Here is a 22,447-nt window from a genome sequence, read left to right as displayed (position 1 = left end):
GCTAAAATTAACTCAGGCAACAACAGATGTTGGTGAGGATGCAAAGAAGGAGGAACCCTTTTGCACTGCTGGTGGGAATGCAAACTGGTGTAGCCACTCTGGAAAACAGTGTAGGGATTCCTCAAAAAATTAAAAAAAGAACTACTCTACAACCCAGCAATTGCACTACTAGGTATTTATCCAAAGGATACAGGAGTGCTGTTTCAAAGGGGCACATGCCCCCCAATGTTTATAGCAGCACTATCGACAATAGCCAAAGTATGGAAAGAGCCCACATGTTCATCAACTGATGAATAGATACGGAAGATGTGGTATATATACAATAGAATATTATTCAGTGATCAAAAAGAATGAAATTCTTTCCAATCCAATCCACAATGTGGATAGAACTAGAGTGTATTATGTTAAGCCAAATAAGTCAGAGAAAGACAGATATCATATGATTTCACTCGTGTAGAATTTAAAATACAAAATAGATGCACATGAGGGAAGAGAAGCAAAAATAATATAAAAACAGAGAGGGAGACAAACCATAAGAGACTCTTAAATACAGAGAATGAACTGAGGGTTGCTGGAGGGGTGTTGGGTGGGGGGATGGGCTAAATGGACAGGGGGCATTAAAGAGGGCACTTGTGGGAACGAGCACTCGGTGAATGAATGTTGTAAGTGATGAATCACTAAATTCTATTCCTGAAATCATTATTACACCATATGTTAGCTAACTTGGATTTAAATAAATTAAAAGGAAAAAAAAAAGACAGGAAATGTATTCTTCCCTGGAGCCTTTCCAGAAGGAAAGCAGCCCTGCCGATACCTTGATTTTAGATTAGTGAGACCCATTTCAGAGTTCTGACCTCCAGAAAGTAATAAGTTTGAGTTGTTTTAAAATCATGAAGTGTTGCAAATATATCTGCTTGGGTATTAGCTTAAAATATTTGATAACTGCATGAAATTTCTAATTTTTTCTTCATAAACATAAAGCTAGGACCAGTTAGGCAGAGTTTGATAATTTAAAAATTCTTCTGAGGGAGCTGAATTTCAAAAGGACAGTTTTCTTTCTAATCGAAAAAGATGTTCCTTCATCTTCTTGCAAGATAGAAACAATGAAATATTCTGTATTAAAAATGCACCCTCTATTTTTCCACACTTCTAAAAATTCGCTTTTGAGTATTTTCCAAATGTAAAAACTCTCCTACACAAACTGTTCTCAGAAGTTTGCAAAAAAGCCAAGGTAACGGTTTCTGTTATTAAAAGTTTTGCATTCAGTATGACACATTTGTTGTATTGAAACACCAAGTTAATGTTGACTTCTGAGAAATTATTTGTGTTGCTTGACTCTGGTCCATATGCTTTGTCTCTGAATTATGAACACACGGAGGTTTCTACCATTATGCAATCTAAATAGTTACTTTAGTTTGTGAAACCTCACCCATAGGCAAAGAGATGTCCCCCTGGGCATCTGAATCATTTAGACTGAAACTTCAGGTTAGCTAAATTCTTGCCCCCAAACTCTTATGCTGTCTTCCTATCGTTTTCTAACTCATCAAAGCCGAATTCTGAAACTGGAACTTATCACTCGTTGTTACTTCTAATTGGTTTTAATGTTTATTATGCTCCTCACAAGTGCAGATAACTTCACATTTGCATCACTAATAGACCTCTTTCAGAGCCTCTGCTCCTTCTGCTTCCTGCCTCTATTAGTCATCCGTAGACGACATGTTGGCGTGGATTTTCCCTCCCCACATGTGAAAGTGCATTGTAAATTCTAAAGCACTGAATATGTGTGAGGTATTGTGATTAGTAACAACATTTACAGTCTATAAGACAGTATACAGAGTATTCCAGCAACAGAAACTTTTTCAGCGGTTTCATGAGACCTTGTGAGAAAGACAGTAAGATGCCGTGGAAAAATATTGCCTTGGAGTCAACAGAAGAAAGCTTGGGTCTTAGTTCCTTTTGAAACACTTAGCTACTCTTTTTTTTTATTAAAAAATTTTTTTTTAACATTTATTTATTATAGAGAGACAGAGTAAGAGCATGGGAGGGACAAAGAGAGGGGGAGACACAGAATCTGAAGCAGGCTCCAGGCTCCTGTCAGCACAGAGCCTGACACGGGGCTCGAACTCACAAATCGCGTGACAAGTCACGAGATCATGACCTGAGCCAAAGTCGGACGCCCAACCGACTGAGCCACCCAGGCGCCCCAACACTTAGCTACTCTTAATTTAGCTCTGAGTGCTGAGTCTTTTATAGACTACAGTTTTATATATTAAACTATTACTTCATTTAATTTTCAGACTGCTGTGAATTCATTTCTATTATAACCATTTAACAGATAAGACAGGGGCCCTGAGATTTGGGATAACTTGCCCTGGATGTCACAAGTCAGTGAGAGAGCCACAGTTTGGACCCAGAACTGAATGCAAAACCTCTAGTCTCCTCAGCACACTTTTAATTGATAGGCTCAAATGCTGCTGGGAAAGCTGCTGGAGGAGAAAAAGTGCTCCTGAATCAAGCGGAGAATTATAGCAATGGGTAGGAGTTTGGATGAGACAATCTACAAGGTGACAGCTCATTCCAGATCCAGTGATTCTTTGAAATAAGTAGGTTGCATTTGGTCCACAGTCACAAACTGGGAAGGAAAAGCAGGAAAGGAAAGAGAGGAATGACAGAGCAAAAGCTTTCAATCAGTTCTTTTCAGCATTCTGCATATGTTTACTTCTGTTCTCACCCCACCCCCTTCAGGCTTCAGGCTTCAGGCTTCAGGCTTCAGGCTTCAGGCTTCAGGCTTCCATTTGGCTCCCCTCCGAGTGAGCAGAGCACCCATCACTTGCGTACTCCTCACTTAAAGAAAAAAAAAAATCAGTCTGAAAAAGCCCTTAACATGTCTTCAAAGGGATTCAGCTTTTGTATAATCTAAAATATGTGAATTCAGGGATTGTCAGTAATAAAATACAAGTGGAAACATCTTTATTTAAAACGTTGTATGTACATTAATGCCAATTCAAGCCTAAAATGTTGAGCATTTCTTGGAATATGGTTTGGGATTTGAGAGGCACAAAGGTACCTGCAAGATGACTTTGGTGTTGTTATAAATAGAAGTAAAATAACAGTTGCATCTTCAGTTATAATGAATCTTATATTGTGGCTTCAAAGCTGCAAAAGAGAATGGATGCCAAAATCTGTCTTTCATTAACATATGCCTTAAATGACAGGGAAGAGGTGTTGAAGACAAAATTACTTTTTCCTCCGAGTATGAATCAGCAACATGCAGCAACAAGTAATAATAGTTCTGTGTATGAGTGCAGGCAGAGGGTAAGAAAAACAGCATCAAATTGAAAATGCAAGTGCACCTGCTGGAGAGGCCCAGGAGGCTGCAGAACACAGCTCCCCAGAGCACCATTCTGAAGTGTCTCAGAGCACAGTGACCCTAACACTGGCAAGCCAGGTTGGCATGAGATGGATGGAGCACAGTAAAACCTGCAGGTGGTCAAAGAGAGCCCCCCGCCTCTTCCCCTGGAACTACAAGGCACCACTACTTGTTCAAGAGCTTGAAACAGCTGCTTTGGATTCTCTAGTGCATGTGGTTTCACAACCACTTAACCTTTAGTAAGGAACAGCTAGAGGCAGGTGAATGAATAAAAATACATGTTAACATTTCATAAGGAGAAAAAAAAAATCAATACTTTAGGAGCACATGGACTTCAGAGAGTCACAAAAAGCGTCCAGTTAGCTGTGTCCCTGGCTTCCCAGGGACACATCTTTATCTTGCATCTTTATCTTTGATTTTCTCCAGCAGGTAGGCACCAAGTTGAGCCTGGGCCCCAGAAAATACATGTTTTTCTATCAGATGTTGCCTATCAAATGAAGTGAGCCATTGATTGCCTCCTTAAAAGCCCCAAGCACCATCTCTCCTACTTGGGCTGATGGGTTTGGTCCAGGAAAACTGTAAGTTTTGTTAGGCTTATACAAGTTTTTTGGCAGTTTTTTCAGTCCATTGCTCCCTTATGTGACACTTCCTAGCTCCTTGCACAAAGAGCAGAAATGAATTTTCTTTCTCCGTTAATCTTTATGTATTGATTATTGGTTGTTTCAGAATCATTGAGGAATGGCAATCACACTTCAAGTCTTTCAGCCTTTTTCATTGGGAAAAAGAGCCAAAACTGTGTGACTTCATAAAATTAATGATGAGATGCCTTTGAGGTTTTTTGGGGTTTTTGTTGTTGTTCTGTTTTGTTTTAATGCTATGTACTTACCACAGTCAACGCTATGCAATTGCTGCCTCATTTCTCTTACCTGTCTCCCAAGGGTGACTTATCTTCCTCCTGAGGCTATCCTACTGAACAGAATGTTTGGCGTAAAGAATGTGATAGCTCTCCATACATCTTTAGTTATGCCCCAGTCCCTCAGGTAACTGAGACCGAGTCCCCTCAAGCAGCATTTGGAACTCACACTGAAAAGCACCTGAAAGAGAATGGCTGAAATTGCCAGCGTCACATGCTGCATTGAAGCAAGGAAATTTCTGTCTCCAAGGATAATTGCTTTTTTCATTGCTCATACTTCTTCCTTCACAGCCCTCATTTATTTTAATGTATATATTCCACTTTGACTCTCTAGAAGATATTTTTAAAGTTTTTAAGAAATCCAAATGAAGGATGCAATTCGAGATCCAGAAAAGCATTTATTCTATTTATCCTTTCCCTGAATATATTCTTAATCAACCAGTCTTTCTGAGTGTCTCTTCATTTGCAGCTTTGTTTCCTAATAGAACACTTGGGCTCTGGAGATTAGTGAGACAAAGCTTCATTATAACCATCCTTGTTTTACTCCCATGTCTTATATGGTTTCTCATCCTAACTCACTCTCCAGGTGCTTCTTTCTCTTGCCAAATAGTGCAAGGAAATACTTTTGCAGATCTTTTGTTTACTTTAGAAAAAACACTGATCCAGTCTTTCCCATTCGGGAGTGCTGCTCATTTCCTGACTGGCCTTTAAAGTTTGGCTCAGTAGCAACTTGGGGATTTGTTTTCTATCCAGAGTGGAAGGAGCCTGGTGCCCAGCAGCCCCATGCTGGAATGGGAATTAAGTTCTGCTCATTCCCTGGATACATAAGCTGATGTTTTCCTCATAGATTTTACCCCCATTCCTCAAAGTTTTAATGTTTATAGTCATTTAGCTCTGACTTTTTAAAAGGCATTTTAATAGGGTTGTGTCTCCTCCAAGTGCACGCAGAAGCTGATCATGTACACAGGGAAACTTTCAAGAATAATGAATTCCCTGTTTGCTGGTTTTTACCTACAATACAGTGTGCTGCACAACATTTGCCCCTGCTCTCGTTCCATCGCCAGTTGCCTGGGCTGGTATAGAAGGACCTGCAACACCAGAGGAATTTGGCTTGGGCTGCCTCACTTTCTGGGTCCCCAAGACTGCTAAGTTAATGCAGCTTTGGTTATTACCCAGTTGGACATTTTCTTTTAATGTTTGTTTATTTATTTCAAGAGCCAGTGAGCAGGGGAGGAGCAGAGAGAGGGAGAGAGAGAATCCCAAGCAGGCTCCATGCTCAGTGAAGAACAAGACGTGGGGCTTGAACTCACAAACTGTAAGATTATGACCTGAGCCAAAACCAAGAGTCAGCCACTCACCCAACTGAGCCACCCAGGTGCCTCTGGACATTTTCTTATTTCAAGTTTTATGCATTTTTTTTTTTTTGGTTCTTTCTTCTCTTTGGCACATTTACATTAAATCTTATTCTACTTATGCAACTGTATCTATACTTAATTATGTTTGTATATGAATATAAGTTACTTTCGGTTCATCCTACCTTGGGGAATTTGTTTATAGTTCTATGAGGTCAGTAACTTTCCAAAGGGACCACTTTCCAAACCTGAAGCCTATGCTTTTCTATATTAATGCATTTTTACATTAAAATATGTTTGGACTAGCAAAGTTGAATGATAAAAATAGAAAACACTGACAAAGAACTACATCAAGGGGGTGGGTACTGTCTTTTCTTTTTTTAAGTGTACTTATTTATTTTGAGAGCGAGCACAAGCATGGAAGGGGCAGAGAGAGGAGAGAGACAGAGAATCCCAAGCAGGCTCCAGGCTGTCATCGCAGAGCCCGATGTGGGGCTCAAACTCATGAACCATGAGCCAAAACCAAGAGTCAGACACTTGGACTAAGTCACTCAGGCACCCCTAAGGACTTAATCTGTAATACAAAGTAATAAGGCCATAATTGGGGGTGGGGAAAAGAAATACAAAGCCATGGGCATAAATAGGGTCTAGTTGACAGAGTCAATATGGTGACAAGGAATCTAGGGTCAGTCATTTCTCAACCTCAGCCAGGCATAGCTAGTCATCACTAGCAAGGGCTACCAGAAGAAGCAAGCCACACTCTGGCTTAGAGAAAGTAAGCAGTGTTCACAGGCAGATTAACCAAATACTGCTCCAGTGACCCAAAGAAAAATGCAAGGTCAGAGAAAATTATAGCAAGAGTGACTTGTAACTGAATCTCAGAGAAATGGGCTGTAAACTTAAATGCCCCCTGGCCTAGCTCAGAAAGAGCCAAAAAAGAGCCCTAAGTTGGCCTTGGAAATGGAAAGGCTGGAGAGGCCATGAGCTTTTTCCTGTTTACCTGAATTATACCATAGAAACAGCTAGTAAGACATTTTGTTCTTGATACCTTTTGGAAGAGCAAAGACTCCCTTTTATCTGATTCTTCCTTTTGATTCCAGGACCCTTATGTTTTTCATCATGATGTGTCACAAAGTATGAATTTATTGATCTTCAAAAACCTGGAAAGATGGGACACAGCTTTAGGAGAAACACACCCAGAGAAGTGCAGGCAGAAGGGGACATTGAGCCAGAAGATTGCCCTCATTCACCAGTATGACAGAGGAAGGTACAGATTACATATCAATATGATGTAGTCACCAAGTAATTCATGATCTTCTGACCCTCTGCGAGAAGATTAATGGAAGGCACGTGAAGAATGCAGGCCAGCATAGCCTATGAGACAAGGCCTCAATGTATAGTCACCACCATTTAGTTAGGTTTGAGAGAAGCCCCCAAAATATCTCTGTGTTCCTGCCCAAACTTCAAACCAGCTGAGAGAAGCTGATACTGGAGAAAAATGGCCCAGGGTACATGGGAAAAATTGGCTTCCTACTATTCAATCCAGGAATCAAGACCCACAGATTGACTGTGCTCATGGGGGTCTGCCCCTGTACAGCCTCTTACAGAGTAGCCAGTTTCCGAGAGAGAGAGAGAGGAGGAGGACTAGGTTAAGCATGCCTAATTCGTTTCCCAAATTCACCTGTATAAGGTACTCTACCTCTCTCAGGAATGAAGAAAGCAGGATTAAAGAAACCAGGTGGGTCCCTCCACATGGCAAGAAACAACAGGAGTGGGCGTTACCTGAAATGTTTATAAGTGCCTAGTAAACTTATGCCACATCTACTGAGGCTAGAGCAATGTGGAGTGGACTCTACTATGCCCTTTGTGACTTGCTGAGTAGTAGGCTTAGAGAGCTACCCCTTCACTAGTTGTTCAGCATTTACCTATAATCCTGCGGCAGTGGACGAGGTCTATGAGCACCTGCCTTGGTGATGGATGGAATCTTCAGGGTATGCACTGACACATGTAGACAGTTGGAATGCTGGGAACTAAAAGTGAGTTTCCAAAGGTATTACCAGTGAATTATTCTGGAAACCCTACTACACTTAAATCTTTACTAGACTGCTAAATAAATGGTCAGGAGATCTAACAACTCTGCCAAGCCCCGCTTCTATATTGACTTGCAAAACAAATAACTGGCTCTAGCCCAGCACTTCTCAAACTATCTGAGGTAAAGGATGAGTTGTTGCCTTTTGTTTTGTTTTGCCTATTTGCAACCTGTCATAGACCAATACTTTTCAAAGATAAATTACTAGGAAAAAAAAAAAAAAAAAAAAGACATCCTCCAGTTCCTGGCATTGTGTTTCCTAGTCTCTGCCCTCTCCCCAGCAATCTCTCCTTATTATCTCCCAGGCAGCCAGTGTATACCAGCTACATGTCAAGCGCTGCTCTGGTGTTTGGAAATAAAGGGATGAACAGGAGAAAATAAAGATGGGTAATATACAAGCCCAAGATTTTTATTAGATTCAACAGACGTAAATTTATTCAGTTTCTCTACTTACCTTGACACAGGCTGGCAATAAAACAGACTAGCATCTGCCCACAGCCCACACCTTGAGCTGCCCTACTCTAGACCACGGGAGACGACTAAACCCACATCACAGTATTTGTTCTGCTTCACCTCCTGAACCCTGTGTCCCTTCACCTTTGGGTGTACAGCACCAGGACCCGGCTTGTGCACCTAGAAAATGTGTAGTTCAGGTGCTCAGTGCTGTTGCCTGGTATCCTTTTTACACACTTGGTTGTATTAAGCACCCAAAACCACACCACACCACCCAGCTCTCACCAGGATTTCTGGTGATTATTGTTCCTTTTACTTGTTCATTTTTTAAAAAATAGCTTTTTGTGAATATGTGAATAGGTGCTTAATAGTTTCTATCCCGATTTAAAAGGGAAGGGAGATGATTCTATTATTCTTGTGTTGAAGTTAAAACTTGTGATTTTTTCCCCCACTGAATGGTGTTTTAAAGACAGAGTTGATGCCAAACTCAAAGAACGTGGGGAACTTGGGGAAGCCAGAGATAGATAAGATTATTAATAGTTTATTTATAAGGCTGTGTTTAGAAGCTAAAGAAAATGTTTATTTGTCCTAGAAGAAGAGCACACTAGAAGATGAGAATGATAGTTCCCAGGGAGGAACAGGCAAAAAGGGTTCTCAGAGAAGAAACACAGGACCCATCTGGGTATCTGAGCCTCAGTGTCCTAAACTATAAATTGGAGACAATATTGCTTACCTGAAGATTGTTGCAAATACAAAATACAAAGCACATCAAATGTAAGGCATGGTGCCTGGAGATGATTGGTGCTTAATAAGTGATCATTATTAATCTATCACTAATAGTTGTGTTTTTTTTTTTTTTTAACAAAGGATGGTGATCAAGTCTTTGTCTCTTTTGGGGAGAGGAGGAGAAATGGACTCTTTCTGCAATATAAATAAATTAGCCATAAGAAACTGTTCCTAACTATGAAGAGTTGAGTTTTTTATTTCAGAAAGTCATTTCTGTTTCCTTGGCTTAGATTCAATTCCGTTCAAACATTTATTAAGCACCCACTGTGTTCCAGAAACTGTGTTGGACACTGACAATACTAGGGTGAATAAGTCCTGGGCCCTTGCTTCTTAGATGCCTGCAACTTAGGCCGGATGCCCATTTGTCTGAGTTGTGGCAACTATCTCTCACGTAAATTGCCTAGCTCCAGGCACCTACTTAAACCTCTTGGCTCCACTGGCCAGCACTGCCACAGTCTACCCTACTGTACCATATCAGTTGGCATCCTCATGTTTGAGACCCTTTCCAAGGCCCTCCATGAACAAATCTAGTCGTGTGATACCCAGTGAAAGACAAACAAAGCATGTGAAAAAAAGTCCTCAAGATGTAGCCCCTGTACCATATACCCTCTGTTGTCCAAGATCACTTTTAATAATACTACCCATAACTCTACACAGACCACCTCCTTCACAGCATTTAGGGCTTCCACTCACCGTATCTCTCAGCACCATTCAGCATCACCACAATCCATCTAACTGGTCACGACTGAGATGATATCTGGGCTGCCTTCAAGAGATCTACAAGACTCTCCCTAGTAATAGTGCTACAAAGCCCCACTCCTTGCACGTACACCATTCACCTGATCCTCCAAGCAGGGAACCCGGTCTGGCTTACCTTTGGTCACATTTATCACCTGAGTCTCACATAAACTCAAAAATTAGCCCCTGTGGAGCCCAGAAATAAACCTTGCATATATATGATCAAATGATTTTTTTAAAGGGTGCCAACACCATTCAATAGGGAAAGGACAATCTTCTCAATAAATTATGTTGGGAAAACTGAATATCCACTTGCAAAAGGATTAAGTTGGACCCTTCATTTGTAAAACAGAAAAATGAACTCAAAATGGATTAAAAAAAAAAAAAACTTAACGTAAGTCTTAAAACTATAAAACTCTTAGAAGAAAACAAGAGAAAAGCTTCATAACACAAGTTTTACAGTGATTACTTGGAAAATGACACCAAAAGCACAAACAACAAAAGAATCTTTTTGTAATCCAAAAAGATCAACTGGGCTACATCAAAATAAAAAAATCTGTACGTCAAAGGACATACTCAACATAGTGAAAGGGTGATCCACAGAATGGGAGAAAATGTTCACAAATTGTGTATTTGATAAGGGGTTAATATCCAGAATATATAAAGAACTCCTACAACTCAACAACAAAAACCGAAACTACCCTATTATAAAATAAGCAGAGGACTTAAATAGACATTTCTTTGGAGAAGGCACTCAGATGGCAGGTAGGTGTTGGACATCACTAATTTAAAAAGCAGTGGGATGGCACCTCACACCTATTAGGATGAAGACCACCAAGAAGCAGAAAATAAATGTTGGCAAGGATATGGAGAAATTAGAATGCTTATACACTATTGATGGGAAGGTAAAATGGTGCAGCACTTATGGAAACATTATGGTGGATGGTGGTGTCTCAAAAAATGAAAGATAGAATTACCATATGACCAGAAATCCCACCTCTTGTTATATACCCAAAATAATTGAAAGCAGGGACCCAAAATGATATTTGTACATCCATGTATATAGCAGCATTATTCGCAAAAGATGGAAACAACCCACGTGTCCATCAACAGATGAATGGGTAAACAAAACATGATACATACACACAAAGGAATATTATTAAGCCTTAAAAAGGAAGAAGGGTGTCTCAGTTGAGAGTCTGACTCTTGATTTCGGCTCAGGTCACGATATAAGTGTCATAGGATCTTGCCCCACTTCAGGCTCCATGAGTATGGAGCCTGCTGAAGATTCTTTTTCTCTCTCCCTGTCCTTCTCCCCTGTTCATGTTCTCTCTCTCAAATTAAAAAAAAAAAAAAAATTAACAATTAAAAATTCTGACACATGCTACAACATGGGTGAACCTTGAGGGCATTATGCTAAGTAAAATCGGCCAATCATGAAAGGACAAATATGGTATGATTCCACCCCACCTCCATTTGAGGTACTTGGAATGGTCAAATTCATAGAGACAGAAAGTCGAATTGTGGTTGCAAGGGACTGGGAAAATGGGGAGTTAGCATTTAATGGTAAAGTCGTAGTTTTGCAAGATGAAAAGAGTTCTGTGGATGGCTGGTAGTGATGGTAACACAACAGCGTGAATGAATGCACTTAATGTCACTGAGCTACCTTCTAAAAATGTTTAAGATGGTAAATTTTGTGTTAGGTGTATTTTACCACAATTTTTAAAAAGGAAAAAGAAAATCAGCCCTTATGTTCAGCTCAGCCTTCCAAAATCTTGAACTTGCCGCCTTCTGGCTCTAGCTCTTGGCCCTTCCCACCTGCTTTCCACACACACCACCCTGCCTCCTGCTATTCCTCACTATGCCCGCCCACTTGGACTTGGCCTGGCAGTTTCCGTACACATTCATTGCCTGGTCCAGGAGAGAGGACTTAAGGACGGGAGATGCTGGGCTTCCCCCACTGCATGACTTTCTCATAAGCTTCCACCCCTAAGTATGGATCATCAAAACCCTTCACCAAGCAAACGTGGGAACCTTTCAGGCCTTCCACAAATCCTCATGTTTGGAAGTGATGGGTAAGTGGAGAGGGCCTGAAGCAAAGCTGTTAACATCTGACTTCCCCACACAGCGTGCTGGCATGACATAAGAACTCCAGCATTTGTTGAGGGCCTTTGTTTGGAATTTTAGGCACTACGTTTCTTCCAACTTCCAGCCTCCTGCCTTCTGACCAGAGTATTCATTTTCCTTTTTCTGACCTTGCATCTCCCTTCAGAGTTCATGCTTATCTTCTTTTAATAGAAGTTTTTATTTATTTTGAAAGAGCGTGGGGGAGGGGCAGAAATATAGGGAGAGAGAGAATGCCGAGGAGGCTCTGTGCTGATGAGGGGCTCGATCTCACAAAATCAAGACTCGGATGCTTAGCCAACTAAGCCATCCAGGCACCCCTCATTCTTTTTCATTTTTGAGAGAGAGAGAAAGTGCATTTGCACGTGTGCTATGAGGGGAGAGGGAGAGAGAGAATCCCAGGCAGGCTCCATGCTTAGTGTCAGATCCTATGACCCTGAAATCATGACCTGAGCCAAAAACAACAGTCTGACACTCAACCGACTGAGCCACCCAGGCACCCCTGTTTTGCCCTTTTTTTTTTTAAGTTTATTTATTTTGAGAGAGAGAGAGACAGCCGCACACAGGAAGGGCAGAGAGAGAGAGAATCCCAAGCAGGCTCTGCACTGTCAGCACAGAGCCTGATGTGGGGCTTGAATTCACAAACCGTGAGATCATGACCTGAGCTAAAATCAAGAGTCAGATGCTCAACCGACTGAGCCATTCAAGCACCCCAGTGTTCTAGAAAATTTCTATCTGCTCCCATTGGAGCACATTGATCTCTACCTTAGCTATTCATTAGAAACATCTGGGAGTTCTTAAAATTACTGATCCCAAGGTTCCACCACCAGATTCTGATTTCATGCATCTGCATTGATTGGTTGTTGTGGATTTTTTGAAAGATTTTATTTTTTTTAATGTTTATTTTTGACAGAGAGGGAGACTGAGTGGGGGAGGGGCAGATAAAGAGGGGAACAGAAGATCCAAAGTAGGCTCCTGCTGACAGCAGAGAGCCAGATGTGGGGCTTGAACTCACGACCTGAGAGATCATGACCTGAGCTGAAGTCGTACACTTAACCAACTAAGCCACCCAGGCACCCCAAAAGATTTCATTTTTAAGTAATCTCTGCACCCAATGTGGGGTTCCAACTCATAACCCAGAGATCAAGAGTTACTCACTCTACTGACTGAGCCAGCCAAGCAACCTGGATGGTTGTTTTTTATTCTCTCAGAGATTTTGTTATTTAGCCAGAGTTGAGAACCACTGGGTTAGAGTGTAACTGAAAGAAAAATATCCCAGAGAATTCCATGAATTTTCAACTGGCTTAGAGTTGTAAAAAACCAAAGTAAAATTGTTAAATTTGAATAGATTTCTTAACATAAATATGTGAATATTAACTTGAAACTACAGATTGTATGTATAAGCAGTTTCTCCTTAAAAGTCTTCCTCTCTTGAGGTGCCTGGGTAGCTCAGTCGGTTGGGCATCTGACTCCGGCTCAGGTCATGATCTCACAGTTCGTAAGTTCAAGCCCCACATCCGGTTCTGTGCTAACAGCTCAAAGCCTTGGAGCCTGCTTCAGATTTTGTGTCTCCTCTGGCCCTCTCTTTCTCGTGCTCTCTCTCTCTCAAAAGTAAATAAACATTAAAAAAAAAGTCTTCCTTTTTTGGGGGGCCTGGGTGGCTCAAGTTGGTTAAGCATTTGATTCTTGATTTCAGCTCAGGTCATGATCTCCAGGTGTTGAGAGCCAAGCTAAGAGTCCGGCTCCACACTCAGCATGGAGCCTGCTTGGAATTCTCTCTCTGCCCCTTCCCTGCTCGAACATGCACGGGCTCTTTCTTTCTCTCTCTCTCTCTCTCTCTCTCTCTCTCTCTCTCTCTAGCTCTCAAAATAAATATTAAAAAAAAAAAAGTCTTCCTTTCTTATTCCTTAGTTTTCTCTATTTTCTCTTTCCTTAGACCTTAAAGGCGTCTCAACAGCTCTCTTAACCTGTGTTAAATGGCATCCAGCGTTTTCCACCAAACTCAGTGAGAGGGCCTCCCTCCAGTCCCAGTCCCCAAAGCCAGTGCAGGTTCCTACTGCTGCTGAGGCTCAGGTACAGGCTACTGGTGGGAGCAACCATCACTATCACTGGCGTTATTGGGTCGATGCCCCAGAGCTCACTGTGCTATAAGCCAGTCCACCTAAACATGTTTGAATCCCATTAGTAAACACACCGTAGCCTCAAGATTTCCTTTCCCAATCAGCCTTGTGGGCTTCGTATAAACCACAGAGGCTGCTTTTAGGCAAATAGGCTTGAGCAATGGAAGGTAGCAAGGGCCACAGCAACCTCCTGGCTGACTACAGACAAGCCCACCAGGGGACCCACCCCAAAGTATCCATAGGCCCTACCTGCCAATGGGCTACTTACAACCAGGTACAGTTACCAAAAAAGGGGAAGATTCCATTTGTCCCTATACCTCCTCATCTTCCACCTCTAAAAACAGCCCCCGCCCAGGGCTCCTTGTAGATAGCCTCTCCTCTGTTGGCCTGCCCGCCACTCCTTGCGGTGTGTTCAATAAACTTCCATCTCCTTTGTTTCACCTCAGATGAATTCTTTCACCGCCTGCACCACCAGCTTCCATCCAATCACCGCCCCACATTTGGCAGCCCCCATCCAAATGATACCACGTAAACCACATCCCATTTAGATACCACGTAAACCACACCCACCCCCAAACTAGAACAACTTTAGTATCCCCCACACCAGTCTGCAACTTCCAAATTTTCTTTAGGCTTTTCCCGTGTTAATTGTTTTCCACGTGCCCTTTCAAAGAGCTCAGCCAAAATCTATCATAATCTAAATGGGTTTAAGAGTAAAAAGCCTCACCTGACAGATGGGTCACTTCCTGAAGACATACTTTCCTTCTGTGGTCGCAGGTGAGTAGATGAGGGCCTCTCAGCAAGGCTTAGTAAACATTTATATATTCACTCATATTCTTCATTTCTATCCCAGAAACTAGTTTTGAAGAGGTTTGGATAGATTTTTTTAGTCACTGTTGAAAAAAAACTTTGTTTTAATGTTTGAAAGTGAAATTCAATTTAATTGATTTATCAATCTCAATTGAATTCCTGCTGTTACCATCACAGGAGAATGACTAGCAGCTTTCCCATTGTTACTGAAATATTCATCTTCTTTATAAATATTTTGACATTTTTTAAATGCCAAAAATATGCATGATGTGTACTGTATAGTCAAGAATTAGACAGGGATCTTGCTTTGGCATAAAGCTTGTTTTAGGTGGGGGAAGGAAGCAGCTGATAGTGTAGTAAGAAAGTAAAGTTAGATAAAAATCGTCTTTTTTTTATTGACATGATATATTTCAAGATAGGGTCCTCACAATTTAATTTCTCATTGAAAATTGTACCCTAAATATATGCAAGGCTGATTTGCATTTTTGGGTTGTAAGTTCTGGCTCCAAATTCAATATGTGTCATTGAGTAAGTCAGTCTTTTCCTGCCTCAGAATATTTAGCTGCAAAATTAGGAAGTTGTACCAAGAGTTTGATAAGGTCCTTTCCAGCTCTAAAAGTCAATGATTCTTTGAATTCTCAGCTAAATTATGCATCATCAAAGGGCAAAAACATCATCTTTTATTTTTTCCCAACTTTGGGCTTTGCCAACATATGGAAAACAACGGAAATAAAGGCAATTAAAATTAGATTAAAAAATGGATCTAAGAGGCACCAGGGTGGCTCAGTGTGTTGGGCATCCAACTTCATCTCAGGTCATGATCTTATGGTTTCTGGGTTTGAGCCCTACATCAAGCCTGGAGCCTGCTTTGGATTCTGTGCCTCCCTCTCTCTCTGCCCCTCCCCTACTTATACTCTCTCTCTCTTTCAAAAATAAATAAACATGATTAAATGGATTTAAGGTGCCATCCTGACATCTTAATTATTATCATTTTATGTTCCATTCTGGTCCTTGAACATATGTATACATAATTTTACATAGTTGTAACCATAAAATAGGTAAAATTTTATACCTGGCTCACTTTACTTGATATTACATAACGTTTTTATTTTACCATTATGGCTCATAATTATAGTTTAAATGGCTGCATAATATCCCATTTCATTAATGTACCATAGTTTACCTAAGTTATTTCTTGTATTTGGACATTTAGATTGCTTTCAATATTTGATAACCAAGAATGCTGCAGCAAACTTTCTATTCGCATGACTGTCATTTGAATAACTTTCTAAGAATAAATTTTTAGGTGTATCATAACTGAGTTAAAGGGAGCCTCTTTATGGTTGTTTGAAAGTGTTGACAAATGGCTTTCCTAAAAGCTTGCACTGATTTACATGGTTGCCACCATATCTGAGAGTGACAGCTTAACCACAGCCTCACCAAAAATGAGGTATGAAATTACCCTTAATGTCTTAATGCACATTTCTCTGATTACTGGAAATCTTGAATATTTTTCCATTTGTGATCGCAGTTTATCTTCTGTGAATTGTCCCATTTTTCCTTCTGCCATCTATCTGGCTGTGTAACCATGGGTGAGTCACTCAACCTGTCTGTGGCTCCATTTTCTCATGGGTACACAGGATAATAATAGTACCTGCCTATAGAGTTGTTGTAAGGATTAAATAGATTTTTTTTTAACGTTTATTTATTTTTGAGACAGAGAGAGACAGAGCATGAACGGGGGAGGGGCAGAGAGAGAGGGAGACACAGAATCAGAAGCAGGCTCCAGGCTCTGAGCCATCAACCCAGAGCCCGACGCGGGGCTCGAACTCACGGACCGCGAGATCGTGACCTGAGCTGAAGTCTGACGCTTAACCGACAGAGCCACCGAGGCGCCCCAGGATTAAATAGATTTCTAAATGTAAAGCATATAGAACAGGATCTGGCACATGGAAAATCTTCAAAAAATGTTGGTATTAGCGTTAGTAGGATCGGTATTAGTTATACAATAGGATAGTAGTGGTTTTCTTTACAGTTTACATGATTTCTTCTAGTTCTTGCATAAATACATACATATCTTTGATTAACTTTTATAAAAGAGCTCTTTATATAATATAGATGTGCTCCCTTTGGTCTGCTGGGTTTGGTGAAGTATTTAATCCCAGATCATTGTTTCAATTTCCATATTAGTTTTGGGGGTGTGTGTGCATAGGCACACATGAGCATATGAGTGTTTTCTCAGAAGTCCAGAAACACAGTGTCTATGCAAAAAGAGCAGCTCAAAACAAAAATGTTGGCTGTGGCCAGTTCTCAGAAGGGCACGCCCAGCTCTGCGGAAGAAATGGTTCAACCAAGTCATTTAGAAAAATAACAAATAAACAAAAGCAAAAGCAAAAGCAAACCACACACATACACTCACCCACAAAACCCAAACCAAAAACAAACCATGTACCTACACGCACATTACTAACAAACAAAACGGTGGCTGTTTTAAGCCAGAAAAATGAAAGGGAGGCAGATGTAAGCCATGGAAATTTCTCTTTAAGAGTAATTGATTCTTTGTGTGCAACTGTGCCCCTATTCCTGGCATGCTGAGGTCTTAGACCACTCAAAGAAAAACAAAAAGGTGGCATCAATAAACTGCCTTTGGGGGGTGCCTGGCTGGTTCTGTCAGAAGAGCATGCGGCTCTTAATCTCAGGGTCATGAGTTGGAGCCCCACACTGGGTGTAGAGATTACTTAAAATGAAGGACATTTTAAATAAATAAATTGCCTTTGGGCGTAAAAGAACATCTTAGATTCTACAACATCATGGATGGAAGAGATCCTTAGGGAGGGAAGGAAGCAAAGCTCAGAATGGCAGAGTTAGTGATGCTCAAGACAAAAGTTAATCATCTATATACAGTGAGCAACTTGAAGGAAAAGGATAAAGAGCAATAAAAAAAAATGTATATGAGTAATGGGAGGACTGAAGAAGTCCGCTGCCCAGATGAGGATTGGAAACTGTTTAAACTGGATATTACAGTATGTGTTTTGGCTCTGAGAAAACAGAAGTTGAACTTTTGAGTGGTAATCAAGGACTTGGTCTCAAAGTATTTGCAAATAGTGCTGGTATGGAGAACAGATGCTGACATTATTGCCAATGGGAATCGCAATATGATAGTTGGAGTGAGAGACCGAAAGAAACCACAGGGAATTTTTGTGGAAAGCTCAGCACTGAAAATGATTTATGGTTGATTTAAGGAGACAAGGAAAATAAGGCTACAGTGTATACCATCTGACTGTGGCAGACAAAGGATGTAAACAGCTGTAGCTTTCCAACCTCCTGGAAATCAGAGCTCTGCTCATACAGAAAGGCGCCAGAATGTTTGTCTAAGTGCATACTTCTTTTTTAGTATCTAAGAATAGTGCCTCATCCTCCTTTTCTCTCCCGTTACTGTTTGGGTATCCTTCAAAAATCAACCTATTAAGCTGATATCACCAGCTTTTAAGCACTATGGAGTCACCTAAAGAGATCAGTAGGTACTTTACTTCCTAAAGAGCATCAGATGCTTCCTGAGGAGCATCATTTCCTACTATCCTAAAGAGGAACTTCACTTGAGGCCCTGGGTTTGAAAGGTGGGGGCTCTATTTTGTTAATGTTATATGTGTGAAATGCTTTTATGCTAGGAAACAGAAGTCAGGGGATTCAGGAGAGTCAGATGAATCTTCCAAAGATATCTAACAACGTAGGTGGAGAAGGTAACGTGAGGCATGAAAGATGTGACCATTCCTTTAATGTCATTTAAGTTATATTCTCCGTTCAAAGGGCAGAGAACCACCAGTGTCTCTCAGACAAGAGATAAGAACTTCTTGAGCTGTCCTATAGGGAATCTGTGTTTTGAAATGGGAAGACGGACATAGACAGTAGAATTTTCATGTAAGAGAGACTTTGGGAAGGTCAGTTTTGGTCCTTAAATCCTCAGAACCACTAGAGAAACGAGGTTCATCTAAGGACAATAGATGAAAAACAACAACAAAAGAAGCATCTCCAAAGGATTGCAACAAATAAGTTCTAGTATCAGTCCAGTGACAATACTTACTGAATAGCAGAGCAAACAGATGAGATGAAATTATAGCTCTGCTTTGTGCCCAGGAACCTGCACCAACTGAGCCTGTCAGTGGCCAGATTTACATTACCGTAGGAAAATGGATCCAGGTTTTCTCAACATGTCTGTTTATAGGCGTTCTCCTCACACATGTCTCACCAGCACCCTCTCCATTATGTCCTGGTTGAGTTCCCTTCAAAAACTCCTCATTCCAGAGCCTGTGCTGAGTCTGTGGAGATCTACCCAAATCCAGACCAGAATAACAAGGGAGACCCAAGTGTACCCTAGGTGGTCAGGATACCCATCTTTGGTGTAGAGGCAAAGAAGAGTTGACATAGCTAGAGAAGATGGAAAGGCAAGGATTCTTCCTCTGCTTGTATTGCCCTCTTCACTCTCATTTTCTTGGTGGAATCCTAATCAGCATGCAAGATCCACTCATATTACAATTGTCTCCTCTCTCAGCACCACTGGTGTTTAGAAAGAGCTCTACTTCCATACGATCTTGTTCATAGCACTAATTAAGCATTTACTACATTGTTTGGGGGTGATTTGCTTGTCCATCATTCTTACTGGACCATCAACTCTGTGATCTAGGGACAGTATCCTTCATCTCTATATATCCAGCCCTAACACGGTATCTAGAACTGAGGCTATTGAGCATTTGAAATGTGACTAGTTCAAATTGAGACAAGCTTTGAGTGTAAAATACAGAGTTTGACATAGGAATAAGAGAATGTAAAATATGTCATTGATAAAGTTTTATATTGATCACATTAATTAATTATACATTAAAATGATAAATACTTTGGATACACTGAGTTAAACCTTTTAAAATTCATTTTTTCTGTTTTTTTTTTTTTTACTTACTAGAAAGTTTAAAATTATATATGTGACGCCCTTTATGTTTTTTATTGGAAAGGACTGGTTTCGAACATCGTAGAGGCTTGTCCAAGTCGGTGTCTTAGCAGCAAAAAGAAAATCTACTCGGTTTAGACTTTGAAGAAATTTTAACAAAGGGAGGATTTATAGAAGTCTGGGCAGGAAATCCACAAAAGATGCTGAAGCATCAAGAGACTAGCAACAGAGGGGAGCAGTTAACACTCAGCCTAAACAAGGGAAGGAGATGATGTCACCAGAGCTGGTGAGCACTACAGGCACGTTAGAGGATCAGCTAGGAAGAGCTCTACTTATAGAGGGAGCCAGTCACCGCCAGAACTGTGGAGCCAAGCAGGGAGACCACCTGCCTTTCATCTTCTTCTGCGCTCCACTGGCCGTAGAGAATCAAAAGCCAGAGGGCAAAGGATCCTGAATGATGCCGTCCTTAGAGGTCACCTCTCACCTTCCAGGGCACTAAGCAGTGTGGAGCAGAGTAGAGAATTGATCAGAGCAAGAAGGGGGCAGGAGATGAAGAATAACCAGCATAGGGCTCAGTAAATGTTGAATGACTGAATGAAATAAAACCAGCCAGTGGGGAGAGAATGGCGGACAGTGATAATATTTTCCCACCTGGGATCTTTTTGCAGCGGTGCTTTTCATACGATTCTGTGACACTGAGAGTTTAGTGAAATTATTTCAGGACTTCACAGACATTTCTTCCTGTGATTTTACATATCTATATATCTATATCTTGTTTGAATATCTTAAATGTATCATTAATTAGGAAGATTTAGGTCTGCATTAGTCTTTTATGAAAATTCAGGTCTACACGTGTCCCCTTACATAAAATTGTACACATTAGTATGCCAGTGTAGCACATGTGCAGAGCTCAGTGAAATGCCAAGTTTCAGGCAGGTGTATCTGCCCATGTTCTCATGTCTAGTCATGTTATATCATTTTATATCATGTTTCTGTAAATATGATATATTTATCAAAGAATTACGCAATTGCAGGGCCACCTAGGTAGCTCAGTCGGTTAAGTGGCCGACTTCGGCTCAGGTCATGATCTCATGGCTTCTGAGTTCCAGCCCCTGGTCGGGCTCTGTGCTGACAGCTTGGAGCCTGGAGCCTGCTTCAGATTCTGTGTCTCCCTCTTTCTGCCCCTCCCCCCCTCTCTCCCCCCCCCCTCTCTCTCTCTCTCTCTCTCTTAAAATAAAAAAACATATATACATTAAAAAAAAGAATTACACAATTACAAATATTGTTAGGAATTCCATTTGAAATGCACTTCTGGCCATTTGCGCCTCCCATTCCCTATTCCTGGAAGGTTATTCCTTCAGTTCTCAGCAACGTTGAGATTAGGATATTTTTGGTCCTTTTCATCCTTTTTTCCTTTAGCTCTCTCAAATGTTTCCTCCTCAGGAAAGGCTTCCTTAATCACCTAATATTTTAATTAGTTCCCCCTCCCCTCCATTCTCTATTTCAGCCCTGTTTTATTGTTCACATAGTACTTTTCACAATTTGTAACTGTTTTGTTTCATTTCCTCCTCATTTGGTTTTTGTGTGCCTCCTTAGCAAAAATTTAAATCTCATCACTGGTAGGACGGGGTTCCTCCTTAGCATGAGGGGGGCTCTACTGTAGAGACATTTACCTATATTAATCCGTCTGCTCATAAAATCCTTGTGAGGGTCCTTCTGAACCCCCTTTTAGAGATGAAGACACTGAGAGAGAGAGATGAATAATCTGATGAAGGTCACGTAGCCATTACACGGGAGAACCAGGAGTCAAAACCAGAAATCTGGCTCCAGTTCTACTCAGTGGGAACCCAGAGGTACAGCAGCACAGTTGATATTACAAGCTTCAGATTTCAGGGCCCAAACTGATGACAATAATACTGGCTGGGGCGCCTGGGTGGCTCCGTCGGTTAAGCATCCAACTCTGGCTTTCAGCTCAGGTCATGATCTCATGGTTTCATGAGTTCAACCCCTGCGTCCAGCTCTGTGCAGACATGGAGAAGCCTGCTTGGGATTCTCTCTCTCTCTCTCTCTCTCTCTCTCTCTCTGCCCCTCCCCCACTTGTGCTGTCTCTGTCTCTCTCAAAATAAATAAGTAAAATAATACTGGCTAACATTTATTAAAAGCTTACTATGGCGCTTTCAATGGTGTTTCAGTGGTGTTACTATAGTGTTTTATAGGAATTCTTATTATTATTACAATAACCTTATAAGATAGGTACTACTATTATCCCCATTCTATAAAGGAGGAAATTGAAACCTAAGGAGATTAAGTACCTTTCCAACACTCATGCAGCCAAAAAATGGCAGGATAGGAATTTGAACCTAAGCTTGGAATCCTGCCTGGAATCCTGCTCAGAATCCTGATTATGCCACATGCCCCAACTCACTGTGTCTGGTACCGTGTATAATTGGACATATATTTCTCAGCTGTACTTTGGAAGAATATGTACTTGCTGAGCTCATATGTGTTCTCCGGATGGAGAGCTGGAGGGCAGGTTTATATAGACGAGTTCATTCTGAGTAGAGATCACCAGGAAACTTTGTGTTTAATCTGTGTCTTCATGTCCTCTCCAAATTCATCTTGGGCTCCCCAAACTGATGTTTAACATTATCATTTCCCTATGAAAAATCTGGGAGACTCACAAATGTGTGGAAATTAAACAACCTTGTGCCTTAATAACCAATAGGTCACGGAAGAAATGAGAAATAAGA

General features: G+C 41.0%; 1 protein-coding gene across 11 annotated transcripts in view; it reads left to right on the top strand.

Annotated features, from left to right (window-relative positions):
* The window catches only part of METTL8 (methyltransferase 8, methylcytidine), a 96,833-nt gene extending 87,688 nt beyond the window's left edge, over positions 1-9,145 (top strand). For 6 of the 11 annotated variants that reach the window (XM_042994684.1, XM_042994693.1, XM_042994683.1 and 3 more), the window contains one exon: positions 6,736-9,145. The gene's annotated coding sequence lies outside the window, so the exon portion shown is untranslated. The remainder of the gene's footprint in view (positions 1-6,735) is intronic. The other 5 variants (XM_042994692.1, XM_042994690.1, XM_042994689.1 and 2 more) reach the window with 5 other exon arrangements.
* The last annotated feature ends 13,302 nt before the right edge of the window (positions 9,146-22,447 follow it).

Source organism: Panthera tigris, chromosome C1 (assembly GCF_018350195.1).
Source record: "Panthera tigris isolate Pti1 chromosome C1, P.tigris_Pti1_mat1.1, whole genome shotgun sequence".
Taxonomy (NCBI): Eukaryota; Metazoa; Chordata; class Mammalia; order Carnivora; family Felidae; genus Panthera; species Panthera tigris.
Note: the sequence above shows the minus strand (reverse complement) of the source record. Positions and strands in the feature narration are given on the sequence as shown.